General features: G+C 38.3%; 2 long non-coding RNA genes across 3 annotated transcripts in view; both read right to left on the bottom strand.

The window, feature by feature from the left end:
- The window catches only part of LOC145498205 (uncharacterized), a 79262-nt gene extending 74092 nt beyond the window's left edge, over positions 1-5170 (bottom strand). For both annotated transcript variants that reach the window (XR_014050810.1, XR_014050809.1), the window contains exons 1-2: positions 4927-5170; positions 1480-1560 (exon numbers count right to left, since the gene is read on the bottom strand). This is a non-coding gene — a long non-coding RNA (uncharacterized LOC145498205). The remainder of the gene's footprint in view (positions 1-1479; positions 1561-4926) is intronic.
- Positions 1-15341, bottom strand: part of LOC145498207 (uncharacterized) — a 233993-nt gene that overhangs the window by 1924 nt on the left and 216728 nt on the right. The window lies entirely within an intron of this gene.

Genomic DNA, 15341 nt, shown 5'->3' with positions numbered 1-15341 from the left:
CGCTTGGGCTAACTTGCGCTTGGCTTAGCTTTTCCAAACAGAGATGTCTCCTCTTCTTAGCAAATTATCCTTTCAAAATTTCTCAGCCAATAGACATATGACAACTAAGCACACTTGGGGGTGGGGAGGGTTACGGCTATTTTTACACCTTAAGTGGTAGGAAGGGTGTTGTGAGTACAACCCGCAGATTATAACCAATTTCTAGCATAGGGTTAGTTAATGAGGGCGAGGCGCCTCTGGTTTTCACAGCCAGCAAAACCTTGGCTGGCTAACACATCTTTGAAGGAGCAAGTCCCTTGCTACCGCTAATGCCACATCGTATCTTAACATCTGAATCAAAATCTGCATTGATAATTACCCAATCTTTCTTAACAGTTGTTAATATTATCTTTTTATTGACATGAATGAATCTCATTAAAAAAAGGAGGTAGGTGTTTATTTTTGTCCCATTAACTGATTCTGCCTTAAGGATTTTGTCACAGATTTTAAATTTAATAAACTTAAGTTAGTTAATAAATGTGTTGATATCAACGAGGTAACATAAAGCATAGCTCAAATAATCAAATCTACATTAAACTTGTTAACAGCATAACTTACTTGAGTTCGCCCCTTGTGTTAACATAAAAATGTGACAAGAACTTATGAAAGCCACCTTCTCAAACTTTGAAGTTGCTCACTGTTGACATCTAAACAAGAACAAAAAATTGAAACAAAAATGTTTTACCCTTATCTGATTTCCCTCAAAGTTTATACCAGTTGCCATTTTAAAATAAAAGACCAAAAATAACACAAATAAGATGCAAAATTGTCTATCGTAAACATTTCTGCTATTGTTTATACTGCACAACAACAGTTTAACTGACAAGAAACTAATTTTAAATAAACAGTTCTAAAGCGCAAATTAATAATCAATGCCAAGTTACCATTTTTATGACCGTCACTAACAAAATCTGCCTTTCAGTAGACAAAACAAATTTGTAATTGTCTGTTCCATGATTTACATCCTTCAAAGCTGGGTTCATGAATTTAACATCACAAGATACACTTGTTCAAAGATCATAACATTTCAATTATATGACGTGTGCTGTCATCAAATAGCTGTATTTTTTGTTATCTGACTGGATGACTGGCAGTAAAGGTATCTAATGCGTTCTGATTGAATAGCTAGCTAATTGCTTTGCAAAAGACTTATTAACAGCATACCCGAACTGACACTTCAGTTTGTTAATATGCCTTTTTAAAAGCATGGCAAAATTTCTCACACAGTTACATCCAAAGCAGATCCACAGGCCACCCATCATATGAGATATTTTGGAAATTCCAAAACTAAAATTCAATTCGAATTAACAATAACTGAAAATTTGGATCTCACAATTTATAACCAAAGAAAATGCAGAAAAAAGAATTATTTAGGCTAGTTCCATACGTATGCCTAATGGACCTATTTTTGGTTATGCTAAAGTTGCTAAGGGAAATTACCTGAATTCTGGCGAAAGTGATGGAAGATTGTCACATTCAACATCATTGGTCAATTGGTTGAAAACATTTGGTCTTACAATCCTGTGGAGGTTGAAAAGAGTATTCATTAATCATTAATATTAACATTAATCATTATATTTGAAAAAGGAGACTTGTAAGGCTTTTTAAAAGCCAAGTTAATACTGAGGGAGGAATTTGCATCTGGTGTGATTGCTTAAATTATACCTGGGGAGAAAGTATAAATCTGAGATAAACTCAATTTGGGTTGAACATAATTATGTCTGGGGAGAGGGCTTATATCTAGGGGGGATTATATTGGGGGGGGGGGAGACTAATATCTTGGGGGAGTACTAATGTCCTGAGGGAGGACTTACATGTACATGTATATCTGCACGCGGAGAGAAGTATTGTGAAGAGGACCTAACTCTGGCAGAGAATGCTTACACCTTACTTGAGTTTAACTCTGGTAGAGAGCTTGAATCTGGTGAAATGATTTCATTCACAAAGAGTACTTATACCAGAGGAGAGGGTCAGCTTTTGAGTCTGTGTTTGAGCCTAGTGGCCTATCAGGCTTGTGCTAGGGAGAGGTTTTATATCTAGGGAGAGGGTGTATACCGTGGGGATGACGGCTTATGTCTAATGAAAGGGATTATATCTAAGAAGAGGGTTTATATCTAGGGAGGGGTTTATATTTAGGGAGGGGATTTATATCTAGGGAAAGGGTTTATATCTAGGGAGAGGGCATACATAAAGAAGGGGAGGGCTTATGTCTAGGGAAATGGCTTATACCTAGGAAGAGGGTTGATATCTAGGGAGAAGGCTTATATCTAAGGAAAGGGCTTCCATATACAACTAAGGAGAAGGTTTATATCTAAGGAAAGGGCTACTATCTAAGGGGAGAAGGCTTGTGTGTAGGGGGAGAAGGCTAATATATCATGGAAGGGGGAATATATCCAGGGAGAACATTAACTTTATTTTTATGTTTCTAGAGAGGGTTTCCATCTAGGAGGAGAGAGCTTATGTCTAGGGAAAAGGATTCTATCTAGGAGCAGGGTTATATCTAAGGTTGCAAAAAACATTTGAGGAATACCAAACACTTGAGTCCCCATTTGATTTTAAACATTTGCTCGGGTATTTTTCCTTGAACATTATCTGTTCCATAAAGCTTAGAGTTTCCCTCCAGCATGGGGAGATGGCTTAAATCTGGGAAGAGGATCCACCTGCAAGAAGTACACCAAAATGCAGAGATAGGATTTATACCTTAAAAGAGGAGAACATTGGGAGAGAGTATCATACCTCAAGGAGGGTCAACATGTGGAGAGAGAATTCGTAGAACTGTATGTGTTTCTTCAAAGAGAACCAACATCTGCAGAACTGACTCATCTGATGGGAGGGTCAACATGCAGTTAGAAGGCTCATGGAACATCTTAGAAAAGGGCCAGTATCTGGAGAGAGGGCCAACATGTCGTGAGATGGCTCATATGTAGGAAAAGGGATGAAATCTGGAGAAGGGGCTTACATGTATATCTGAGAAGAGGGCCAATATGTTGTGAGATGGCTAATATGTAAGAAGAGGGACAACATTTGGAGAATGGGCTTCTATCTGAGAAGAGGGCCAATGTCATGAGATGGCTTATATGCAAAAAGAGGGACAACATCTGGAGAAGGTGCTTGCATTCGAAGAAGGCCAATATGTTGTGAGATCGCTCATATGCAAAAAGAGGGACAACATCTAAAGAAGGGGCTTATATTCAAATGAAAGAAAAGGAAACCCATGAATTGATTTTCTCATGGTTGTCATGGCTAGCAGTATTGCTTGTGGGCATGTACACTGTACCCACAATGGCGATGGCGACACAATGGTGACAGCAACAGAGTCCCACAGGATAGTGGCCATACTCTAGCTAATAGGACGACAGAGACATGCAACCTTGGTTTACATGCATAACATCCTTCTTTGATATTGGACATCCCTGTTATGGTCAATTGACACCTCCCAAAAGAAGGCATGTGTTGTCCAGTATCACGTGACCATATCGCAGACTCCTGAGACCTCATCAAGGTCAAATATTCTTGAAGTTGACTGCTTACCAAGTGCTGGTTTTCAATTGGATTGCAGGCTCATGTCATGCTTCAGTTGTTGTAAACAGCTGGGCCGGATTGTCCGGAAGGCGGTTAATGCTAACCCAGGATTAAAAGTTAACCGAAGTGTAAATTTGACTTGTATATTTGTCTTGTATATTGTTTTGCACTGCTTTTGTTTTGTGCAGTTTAAGACTATGCAAACTCAAAACAGAAGCCAAACTATACTGATAGAAAATGTCACGGCAAAGTTACAAAACTCACATCACTTATCCTGGGTTAGCTTAATCAGGCTTTGAACAACCCAGCCCAAGAGCTCTGGTTTTAGGCTTGTCTAAATCTACATATTAATAGATAATAGAAGGGCACATATGTCTTGGGGGAAAACTGATATGTGGAGACTCGGCTGATACAAGTGATTGGTCTTACATCTGGGAAGAAAAATTATAATAATTTCAAGGTGAGGTCCAACTGCAGGACCAGAATTTGAGCTGGCTTCAAAGTCATTTGCATGGTTTGTTTTTAACTACACATGTACTGTGCTGTTTAACTTAAGCTCAGATTTCATCTGCAACAAAATTTTAGCAGGCAATCAACAGTGTCTGTTCCAGAAAATAAGAACCCCTCTGATCCTACATGACAAACAAACCCTGCTTCTTGTTAAGAACTCATGCTGAGATTCACTGTTGTAAGGTTTTTATTGTGGGGAGAGAATATGGGATGTCATGAAGGAGTCAGGAGAGGAGACGGGAAGAGGCAGGAAGTTAGGAGCTGGTTTACTATAATCAATTTTTATGTGGCTTGTGTTTGTAGCCAATATAACACAAACTCTGATTGGCTAGTGAAGGTGTGGTGGCCACATGGTAAGTGTGCTGGACTCAGTCCAGGTTCGAGCCCTGGCCAGGGACATTGTATTGTGTTCTTGGGAGGGACACTTTACTCTCATAGTGCCTGAGCTCTCCACCCAGGTGTAAATATGGGTAGCAGCGAATTTCATGCTGGGGGTAACTGTGCGATGGACTAGCATCCCATCCAGGGGAGAGTAGAAATATTCCTTTTTGCTTGATGCTACAGTAAGCGGGATAATCTCTGGCCTGATTGGCCTCTTGGCTTGTCTGCATCCTTCACCTTTTACCTGATTAGCTCATTCTTGACTAGTAATGCCAACAGGCTGATTACAGGCTTGCAAAAAAAGCAAAAGGCCATGGATATAATAAACAACTTATTAAACTCAAAGGTGTTGTCTTTACGGGAAAATCTCAACCTTGGCCTTGTCATGTTGACCTCACTATTCCAGCAAGGTTTATGGCATCAAAGAGCATTAAAGAGGCTACAATTAAATAAAATTATTTTAAAATTACTTACTTCAAGAGGGTACACATTGTCTTCCTTCACTTCTATCAAACTTGCTGCCAACAACAATCTGAAATCAAGAATGCCATACTGAATTTTATTTTTATCATTCTAAAGCTGTAGAATAATAGTATCATTGCACCATAGTTAGTAACAGTACAATAACTATTGTCTACTACTATTTCTTTTAACTTAAACTAGTTCATTTTTAATGGAATAGATTAGATTTCATAATTCATTCATCAAAACAGCATATGGCAATGTCTTGAATATTACTTTCACTATGGCAGCTTTTAGCTTGGAAAAAGGCACTCATTGAAATAGGGTCACTTGTTAAAAACAACACTCAAAGGAGAACACTTATTAGACAGAGGGTGCTTACTGAAAGGAGGGCATGAAATCAAATCATTACAGGTATGCAACATCAAATCCATAAAGCACTCAATAGAACTTCACTACCCCATAACATGGAATGTAATCGGGCAATGTAAAATGCCGACTGTGAACTGCAGACTGCAGACCAGGGATAAAATGCAGACTGCAGAGAAGGGATAACATGCAGAAGGCAGACTGTAGACTATTTCACTGAATTATGTCACCAGTTGTATCATTACAAGTGAATATATGAAAGATGATATATTTGAACTGCGGAGAAAGATGTGAAGATATGATTAATCATTGCAGTCACACACAAGACTTATTTGAAGCAGTTGTGAAATTTAAGCCAGAAAAAAAAAAATTCACGCCTGGACGGGATTCGAACTCATGACCTCTGCAATACCAGTGCAGTGCCATTCACTTGTATTCTTCAGGTCTATGGGTATATTACGAACTCACAATGTGACCAGCTCCCAGTTGGCTTGATAGCTCAGTTGGTAGAGCACTGCAACGGTACCACAGCGGTCATGGGCTCGAATCATTTTCAGGCCTGAATTTTTTTTTTTTTAGGCTTTAATTTTAAAACTGCTTAAGTTACTGTGTAACTGTGATGATCAATCACATCTTCAGTTCTGTCATCTACAGCTAACCATAAACAGGCTAGCTAAAGCATTATTCAGGCTAACCTGATTGATATGGGAGATATATATTCAGTCTAACTAGAGGGATATTCAGGCTAACTGGAGTACAGACTTTTACTGCGATTCAAGCCGTTTATGGTCAGCACTCGATGATGAAAATGACACGAAATATGCATGTACTTAAAAGTTCTACAGTCTGTAGTCTTCATTTTAACCCTGGTCTGCAGTCTTCAATTTTCCCTCAGTCATTTTAGCCCCAGTCCACAGTCTACAGCCTACAGTCTGCATTTTAAACTGGCCATATGTGGAATATAAACCTTGAGATCTAATTATGAGTATACCTAGTACTTATGATTATCAAGTTTCCTTCCAATCTCATATCAATACTCCACTATTCAAATGGTCAGCAACAGGAAAAGTAACTGCACTGAATTCAAAAGTCATACTACAGTCAAATCTCTATTAAGCAGCCACCTATCACAGTAAGCCGCCAGTTATCAAAGTCCTGAAATTATTGCCAGTAAAATACTGTAAATCAAACCCCTATTAACTGGCTACCTATATTACGCGGCCATGGCTACGTACCTTTTGGTTGTCCCAATGAGGGTTTTTCTATTGTCTTTGCCCCTATTTAACAGCCACCTAAAATTTAATACACATATTAAATTAACTTTGTTTTGGAAAAGGTGATGGCAGATAAGAGTCCAAAATAGAAAGTAACGCATGTTAAAACATTCAAACACATGTTTATTATGATTATCTTGAAGTGACTCCATGATCTCTAAGAAACTAACCCGATGTTGAAAATATTCAAGGTAAACAAACTCCTATTTAGCGGCCACCTCCCATTTCCCCAAGTGTGACCACTTAATAGGGGTTCAACTGTATTTCTCATACTCATAACGCCCTCTAAAGGTATCTAATGTTTGCTTGTAGAGTACATCATGTAATAACACTGACACACTTACTCACCTAATTAATTCATGCTATCATTGCATTGTGGGTGTCCAAGATAGCACCATTCTGAAAATTACACTCTGGCAAAATCTTTTCTGCAATCAAATTGAAATTGAGTAATAACAAAACTGAAAGCGAACCTGTATGAACCCAGTAAAATCAATGAAATTCTGTTAGACCTACACCTTGTTAGACATACTCCTATGAAGCCTTTACCATAATGACAAGAATTATTTCTTTTGTGCTTGGCCTAAGTATCAGCTTTGTTGTAAGACAGTACCGTCTTTCCTGCACAGAAACTCAGGAAGAGAATTTGTTGCGTTCTTACACCAATCTTGTGTACAAAGCTCAAGATCCATTCAGCTCATGCAGACAGTTCAGGTTCCAAAACAAGTTTCTTATCTTCTACTGGTTTTTTCTGTGGGACCAAGTCGCAGCTTTACAGATCCAGAAACTCAGAAAGAGAGTTTCCTGGGTGGAACCAACTCCTTTGCAGGTCAGTTCTTACACCCATCTCATTCACAAAGCTCAAGATCCATTCAGCACATGCAGACAGTCTAGGTTCCAAAACAAGTTTCTTATTTTCTACCTGTTTTTTTATGGGACCAAGTCGCAGCTTTACAGATCAAGAAACTCAGAAAGAGAGTTTGCTAGGTGGAACCAACTCCTTATTTGCCGGTCAGTTCATACATCCATCTCTTGCACAAAGCTCAAGATCCATTCAGTGCATGCAGACAGTCCAGGTTCCAAAACAAGATTCTCATCTTTTACCTGTTTTCTGCGGGACCAGGTCGCTACTTCACAGATCAAGAAACTCGGGAAGAGGATCAGTTTGTGGAATCAACATTGATTAGGGCCAGTTCTTACATTGTAAACATATCTCTTGTTCAAAGATCCTTTTGGTGCATGCAAAAATTCCAGGTCCCTAAACAAGTTTCTTATCTTGCCAGTGTGATTCTGATGTTAGACAAATCTTACTTGCCATATTGTACATCAGGAATGTTCCCAAAAGATTTTCTTTTTATGTAAGTTGCCACCTGAAGTCCAGGTTAATATTTTTATGATATAATGGTGACTTTGGGAATTTTCAGGGATTATTAATAGTCTACCTTTAAGTCGTAACACCACCCCACCTCTTACCACCTTCACAATTCTAGGAATACCTCAATCATACAAAACAACATTTGCTGTCAAACATAACTCAGTGGCTAATCTATTAACAAATAAAACTTCATACATTCTTCACAGTTTTGCTTCATACATCCATATACCACCAAATTGACAATTTTGAAGAAAAACATTTATTTAATAATTTTTTTTTTTTATGGATCCCAGTGAGACCTTTGACTTGATTTGAAAAGAAATGGAAATAGATTGATTCTTTGAAACACAGTTATCAATAACCTCTTACTGATAGCTGTCATAAGGTTGGCACCCAGTTGTAATAATTGATAATTTTATAGTAATAATAATAATAATAATAATAATAATAACAACAACAACAACAACAATAATAATAGCAATAACAATAATAATGTTATTTCTTGTATAGCGCTATTTACAACGAGAAGATCATTCAATATCGCTTATTACAACATGAGGATCAAAATGTTGAGCCTTATATTTAAGTTTATACGAAGACAGAAGTGTTAGTTTAATATTGAGATATAATACAAGTACAGGTTACCTGTAAGATCTTCTGCAAGCTAAAAGTTCGAGTAGCTGTGCGTTTCACAAGTTTTCGCCAATATTTTTCATCTAGTCAAAGAAGTGACCTAATTTAATGAATCCATAGTATTGGCGTTAACTTTATTACCAGCTAAATAAAACTGAAGCTTATTTGTACGAGTAAACAAATAATCAGAGAGCTCAGTTTCAGATCGGAAAGCTTACCTTTCAATGCAATTATCCTACTTTTCTTGTTGATTCTCCAAGTACGTGAAGCTCGTGTTCTTTTTTTTATCTGGACAGGGTAATGTCCAATTGTTTATACGACCTACGTCCTAAGATCTGAGGAAGAAAATTACACGTAAAAACGCAGTGACTGAAAACACGTGGGAGATTCTTTCGGCTACCGCCATTTTGAATTCTTCCGTCGTTTGCAGGGGTCTGGTGACGAAACTGGGTTGTTGGAGTGGGGACTGGACTAGAGAGTAAAACGGTCAATCGCCGCGTTTTCTTGACAGCTCTTATAAGCCTAATATGGGACATTATACGTATGCCAAGCCTTCCCAGCCTACCTACCGACCACTCTCAAGCACGCTGTGGTAGAGTCCGGTGAGAAACGGTCGAAATTATCAGCGACTACTAATGCCCCTGAAATAAAACTGCCAATAGATTTTTGTTCAAACCGTTGTCCACTGAATATTTATCATATGAGAACTTTAATCATAAAATAAAAAAGGGGGATGATCAGGCTCGTTGAGGAGCAGTGAGGCATTGAAAATGTCCCATTTTAGCATTATTTAATACTTATTACAAGAACGCATTCCAAGTTATTGTAAACTCTTTGTGAGCCCAGACTCATGAAAACACGACTCGAACTACAGTGAATACTTGCGTCGGACACATAAACTTTTTAAGTTTGATTTTGACAGACACCTGAATCCTTGTTAAATTATTGGAACCAAATTGCTTGCCACGGCTGTCAAACTGCAAAATAGAAAGACTACAGTGCAGCTGCTATTTTCCTTACTTATTCAATTTTCAACAAAACAGATCAGACCAGTCTTTTCTCGCCCAAAGCTAATGATTAGTTGATTAAAATGACTGGAAAAAAATTTGGGGTGCCTGAGCTCGTTAGTGAGCTATAGCCATTTTTCAACTGACAGGCCTTAATATCAAGGCAAATCCGCCATGTTTTCAATGTGCGTGTGCACAAGCGCGGGCTAATGACGCCATAAATTATGCACGGTAAGGATGCGCAATGCAAATGTGAGGAATTACCAAAAGGGACTGGTCATAAAATACCAGGTGGGGGTAAAGGGTTTAGGGCGGGGGGGGGGGGGGGGGCGAGCATAAAACACTTCCAGTACAATAGTCCCATGGGGACGCTACACTCTACAGGCCTGGGTTGTTCGAAAAGTGGATAACGCTATCTACCGGATAAACCACTATCCAGCGAATAGCAACGTTTGTTTTGTCAACACTTATCCACTGGATTGCGTTATCCAGCCTTCGAACAACTGGGGCCACGTCACTATTTTCACCAGTGCAATAATAATGAAGAACCCGACACAAATAACCCCTTAATTAACAACGAATACCGATACATAACAAACAATTTTCTTGAGGCGATATTATTCAAACAAAAAATGGGTTGATCAAGAATATCACTTAAGAGTGCCTGCCTGTAAAAATCAGACAAATTCTTAATTTCGCGGCAAGGGTCGAAAATTCGATTTCGCTCATAGTCTCATGGTAGATAGGCTAGGACATGACAAAAACCACTGGATAGTTTTTTTGGCAAAATATCCATTTATTTTAAAGAAATATGCTAATTACCAACTTCCGTTAAAATCGTCATTTGACGCACCATTTTATTAAGCAAGTTTGAGAGCCTCGCATACAAAACCACATCATTCTTCCGTCTTTAAAACACTCAAATATTTTTGTGGAACGTTTAAATGTGTACTGGGTTGGTTTTAGGGAATGTTGCGTTGTCTTTTTGGGTGCAAAATAATTAAATTTCGAAGACATGTATTTCATTCACTTAAAAGTACTTCGTGAATATAATTGATTTTCACCATGTGCGAAACCTGCAAATGGATTAAGCTTCTGGTGGTTGAATCGCAGGAGGATGATCTACAGATTCCTGTAAAAATTTCTTTGGGCAAATGATTGTGAGCGACGCGAGAGCTTTTCAAAGTACGTCAAAAATGCAAATATTTGACCATCCGTCGTCAAATTTCAATTTACGGGTTAGACGTCTATTTTAGCCACAGGCGGCCCAAGCTCTCAATGTTATCCTTTTTTTCCCTTTTTATGCTAACGTTCAGGCTAACGTGACATATGGCGTGTACTATTACATAACGACCGCATTTGACCACGCGAAACATGACTCTCGCCTTGCAGCATATGGAGGTCTTGTGTTGCAACGGTTTGAATTTATAAAGGTTTGTATGGGAATGCAACGGCTTTGCTTGAAAAGCTAATTATTCTTATGTTTTGTGAATAAAATCTACTTACCCTGTTGCTGTGTTGTATTCTTTGTTGTTTGCCAGCTCCTCGGGCCGATCTAACGCGATTTCGGCGAGTTATCGTTCTGTAGGTTTCCACTACTAAAAGAAAGACAAGGCCGGACACTGCTTTCCGGAGTGCCCGCCGCTCGAAGCGAATAAATCCACTGAAAATAACCCTGCCGGCTCAATTCCTCCGTAGAATCGAAGAAGAGATGTTGAAGTTCCATGTCAGTTCACTCTCTACGCGATTCCGTCCACAACGCCTTCGCAACGATACATTTATTTCGAGTTTGCTTCGCTCGCAAATTTGAAAACAGCCGCGTCACAAAAGTTAGGACACTTTCGCGGTGTTGGGTAACTATAATTAGCCCGACCAGGGGTAGTCAGCAACGATTTGTCAACGGTCAAACCAAAATGCTCCCCGGGTAACCAGGCACTCCCTTTATGGGTTTGACAAATAAAGCACGAGGGTAACCGAGCTCGGTTGTATATGCATTCGTGGCCCAACTCGGTTTAATAATTGTCTTGACCGTACACGGTTTCCTTTTTTAAAAAAAAAAAAAAAAAATTAAAGCGAGCTCGGTTTTGGACCGTGTCCCGGCGATCTGAGTTCATGGCCCTAGCCTAGTCCGGCTGTGTGATTTTTGACTGACCCCCCGCCCACCCCACTCCAAACCCTTCCACGTAGCGGTCCGGTTAGATGGTCTCTGACTGCATCTCCCCCACCCCCCCTTCCCCCCCAAAAAAACAGTAAAAAAACCTTGTTTTTCTATTAATTTCCATTTTCTTTAATAGTATTCACCCGAATTTTTCTTTTCTTTTAATTTTTACTCAGGTTGCAAAAAGAGGCCGGATGCATGATATGTTGGTCTTGCCTTATAAATTTGATGAAAGTAACGCGAAACTAACTTTAACTTTATTTATTTGTCTCGACCTATTTTATGTTATATTTTACCATTTGTAGGTCCATAAAGCACATGCCAGTTGTATAATTGATTACATTCGACTGAATTTTACAATCACACCTTTATAACAATTGATTTTCATGAATACACCCTTTTGCTAATGCTGGCTCCAGTCTCTTGTGGGGGCAAAATATGATCTATTTAATGAATTGATGAAGCCATTTTTGACCGAGTGATCACTTCTTGCCCCCACAAGGAAATGGAACTGGAAAATATTTACATTAGCAAATTGGCCTATTTAATCATCGATCAATTCAACGCATTGCTTCCTTTTTGATTTGCGTGTCATTAGGTTTTGTTTCTCTATTACTCCTAATTTTGCTAAAACAATAAATTTTCTTACGTACCTCTTTATCATTAATTTGTTTGAAATGTTGGAGACTGGAAGTTACGTAATTTTTAGAAAAAAAAGGAATAAATCCAGTCGCATTCGCAGTCGCGTCGTCCTCACTGCTTAAGCTCCCAGTATTAGTCAACTCAACTGGAACCTCACAAATTTAACAAATTGACGTCAGTTTTTTATGCGTTTGATGATAAATTGCGTCATAACACTGTCAAAGTGGTTCCCCAGTAAACGTTGACTATGTTATGACGAAATTTATCATCAATAAGAGGACAGACGCATAAAAAACTGACGTCATTTGTTTCGTACATTAACAAGACCCCAGAATGGTCAAATGCCGGGAATAAATGAGGGGAAAAGACGCCATTAACTTGCCCTAAACAAAGCGAATTTTATTCATAATGACGCGAACATTGTCAATAGCTTTTCGCCTTTTTTGATTGGCAACTAAAAACAGTCCATAAAATTTCATTGGTTAAAAAGTTGGCAGTTTGACAGCTCAAAGCTGAGCTTGAAAGCTTTCGTACATTAAAAGTTCATCCGTCTGTACTCTCATTGATGAAGAAAATGAGCCAATCTGAGCTCGAGAAATTGGACAGTTATTGTAAAAATTTAATTGTACGAAATTTAAACTTTCGATGGCTTGCCTTCGTATTATTTTTTTTTTGGGTCCATTCCTTACATGACCGTGAAAGTTATGTCATTGTGATTGGTTGTGAGGAAGCCAATTTATCGTTCGCAATTTTCTCAGTCACATAATTAATGGGTAATCTTGAGAAAGCGCGTTGAATATGCTTACTTATATGTTTCAACTCTATTAAAAGGCCAAAATGGACAGTTACCGCTTAAAAGGGTTGAGCTGAATAGAGTTTAAAACAGTATAAAAGACCTTATCGGGACTTTGATCACTGGCCGCCTAATAGGGGTGGCCGTTTTTGTAGACTTAAAAATGATTTGAATGTAATTTGTTGTTTTAGTTAATTGTTACTTCTTAGGGATGAAAAAAAATTTCAAGGTAAGTCCATAAATAAAGTCCGGCTGAGAGATTTTTGACTGTACCCCCCCCTACCCCCCTCCAAACCCTTCCACGTAGCGGTCCGGCTAGGTGGTCTCTGACTGCCCCCCCCCCCCCCAAAAAAAAACAGTAAAAAAAACCTTGTTTTTCTATTAATTTCCATTTTCTTTAATAGTATTCACCCGAATTTTTCTTTTCTTTTAATTTTTACTCAGGTTGCAAAAAGAGACGGGATGCATGATATGTTGGTCTTGCCTTATAAATTTGATGAAAGTAACGCGAGATTAGATTATGTTTTAAAATAACTTTATTTATTTGTCTCGACCTATTTGATGTAATATTTTACCATTTGTAGGTCCATAAAGCACATGCCAGTTGTATAATTGATTTCGTTCGACTGAATTTTACAATCACACCTTTATAACAATTGATTTTCATGAATACACCCTTTTGCTAATGCTGGCTCCAGTCCCTTGTAGGGGCAAAATATGATCTATTAATGAATTAATGAAGCCATTTTTGGCCGAGTGATCACTTCTTGCCCCCATAAGGGAATGGAACTGGAAATATTTACATTATAAGAAGCATATTTACAATATGCTTATTTAATCATCAATCAATTCAACGCATTGCTTCGTTTTTGATTCGCGTGTCATTAATTTTTGTTTCTCTATTAGCCCCAACTTTGCTAAAACAATAAATTTTCTTACGTACCTCTTTATCATTAATTTGTTTGAAATGTTAGAGACTGGAAGTTACGTGAGGCTACTACATTTGTTTAATTGTCTCCATTTACAATGAACATGATCGGAAAGAGTGACATGTCACCCTGATTTATCTCTATAATGGACGCGACCAACATCCAACATCCAATCATATGGCCTAAAATAACTCTAAAAATAGGAGATCATTATTTAGTCGTCAGAATAGCTCTTTACACACCCGGTGTAATTGAATTAATGCGATAGAGGAATAAAACAGTTACACGTAAATTAAGTCGACTCTATCGTTTGACACTGCTACAGCTATATCTCTAGTAAACGGGGCAAATTTTCTACTTTCGTTCACACGTTTGTACATTAATTTGATTATCATTATGATTGCCATTATCATTACCTAAGGAAGAAAATTTCCGCAAAGTCTCTGGCGAACCCGAAGGCCACCCAAAAAGGGTTTTAACTCACCACCATGTCTACTGACCCATTATAGGGTCCGCCAAATTCCCAAACAGGAAGGACGACAAGAGATATGGGCAAACAATCTGCTATGCTGTGTCTTGGAGTTTAAACAAATTAGGACGACAAGAATACCAAAATAGTTTGTGCATTTTAAATACCTGCACATTTCTCTGGCTCCTATGCGGAATAGCTGCGTGAATTGACCTACTTTTGATTACTCTGGATTTAGTTACAACACGACTCCTAAATCTTCTACCAGAGCCAAGTTTTAGAAAAAAAAAGGAATAAATCCAGACGCTGTCGCAATCGCGTCGTCCTCATTGCTTAAGCTCCCAGTATTAGTCAACTCAACTGGAACTTCAGAAATATTTAATTGTATGAAATTTAAACTTTATGGTTTCTGATTTCTTTGTACGTTTTCTAAGGAACTGAGTTAATTCGATAACTTTCTTAAAAAGCTCGAAACGTTTCAACAAGATCTGTGAAATTCAAGACAAGAACGAAAATCATGTTATTTCGAAAATTTTGCAGAAATAGCCCAAGTTAGAAAAAGGGAAAAAAGGAAGTTTTTATTCAATTATGCGCATGTGTATAGCCGGGAAAAACCTTGGGCCCGTTTCCCGAAAGCCCCGGAAACTTTTCGCACCCGGAGAGCCATAGCAAAGTTTCTAATCTTACCATTACAGAGCTGTTTTATTCTCATTTTCTTAATATGAACAGAGGTTCACTTCATACAAGAAGTTTAAGGCATATAGACTTTTCCGTCATT

This window comes from Orbicella franksi, chromosome 9 (assembly GCF_964199315.1).
Source record: "Orbicella franksi chromosome 9, jaOrbFran1.1, whole genome shotgun sequence".
Classification (NCBI taxonomy): Eukaryota; Metazoa; Cnidaria; class Anthozoa; order Scleractinia; family Merulinidae; genus Orbicella; species Orbicella franksi.
Note: the sequence above shows the minus strand (reverse complement) of the source record. Positions and strands in the feature narration are given on the sequence as shown.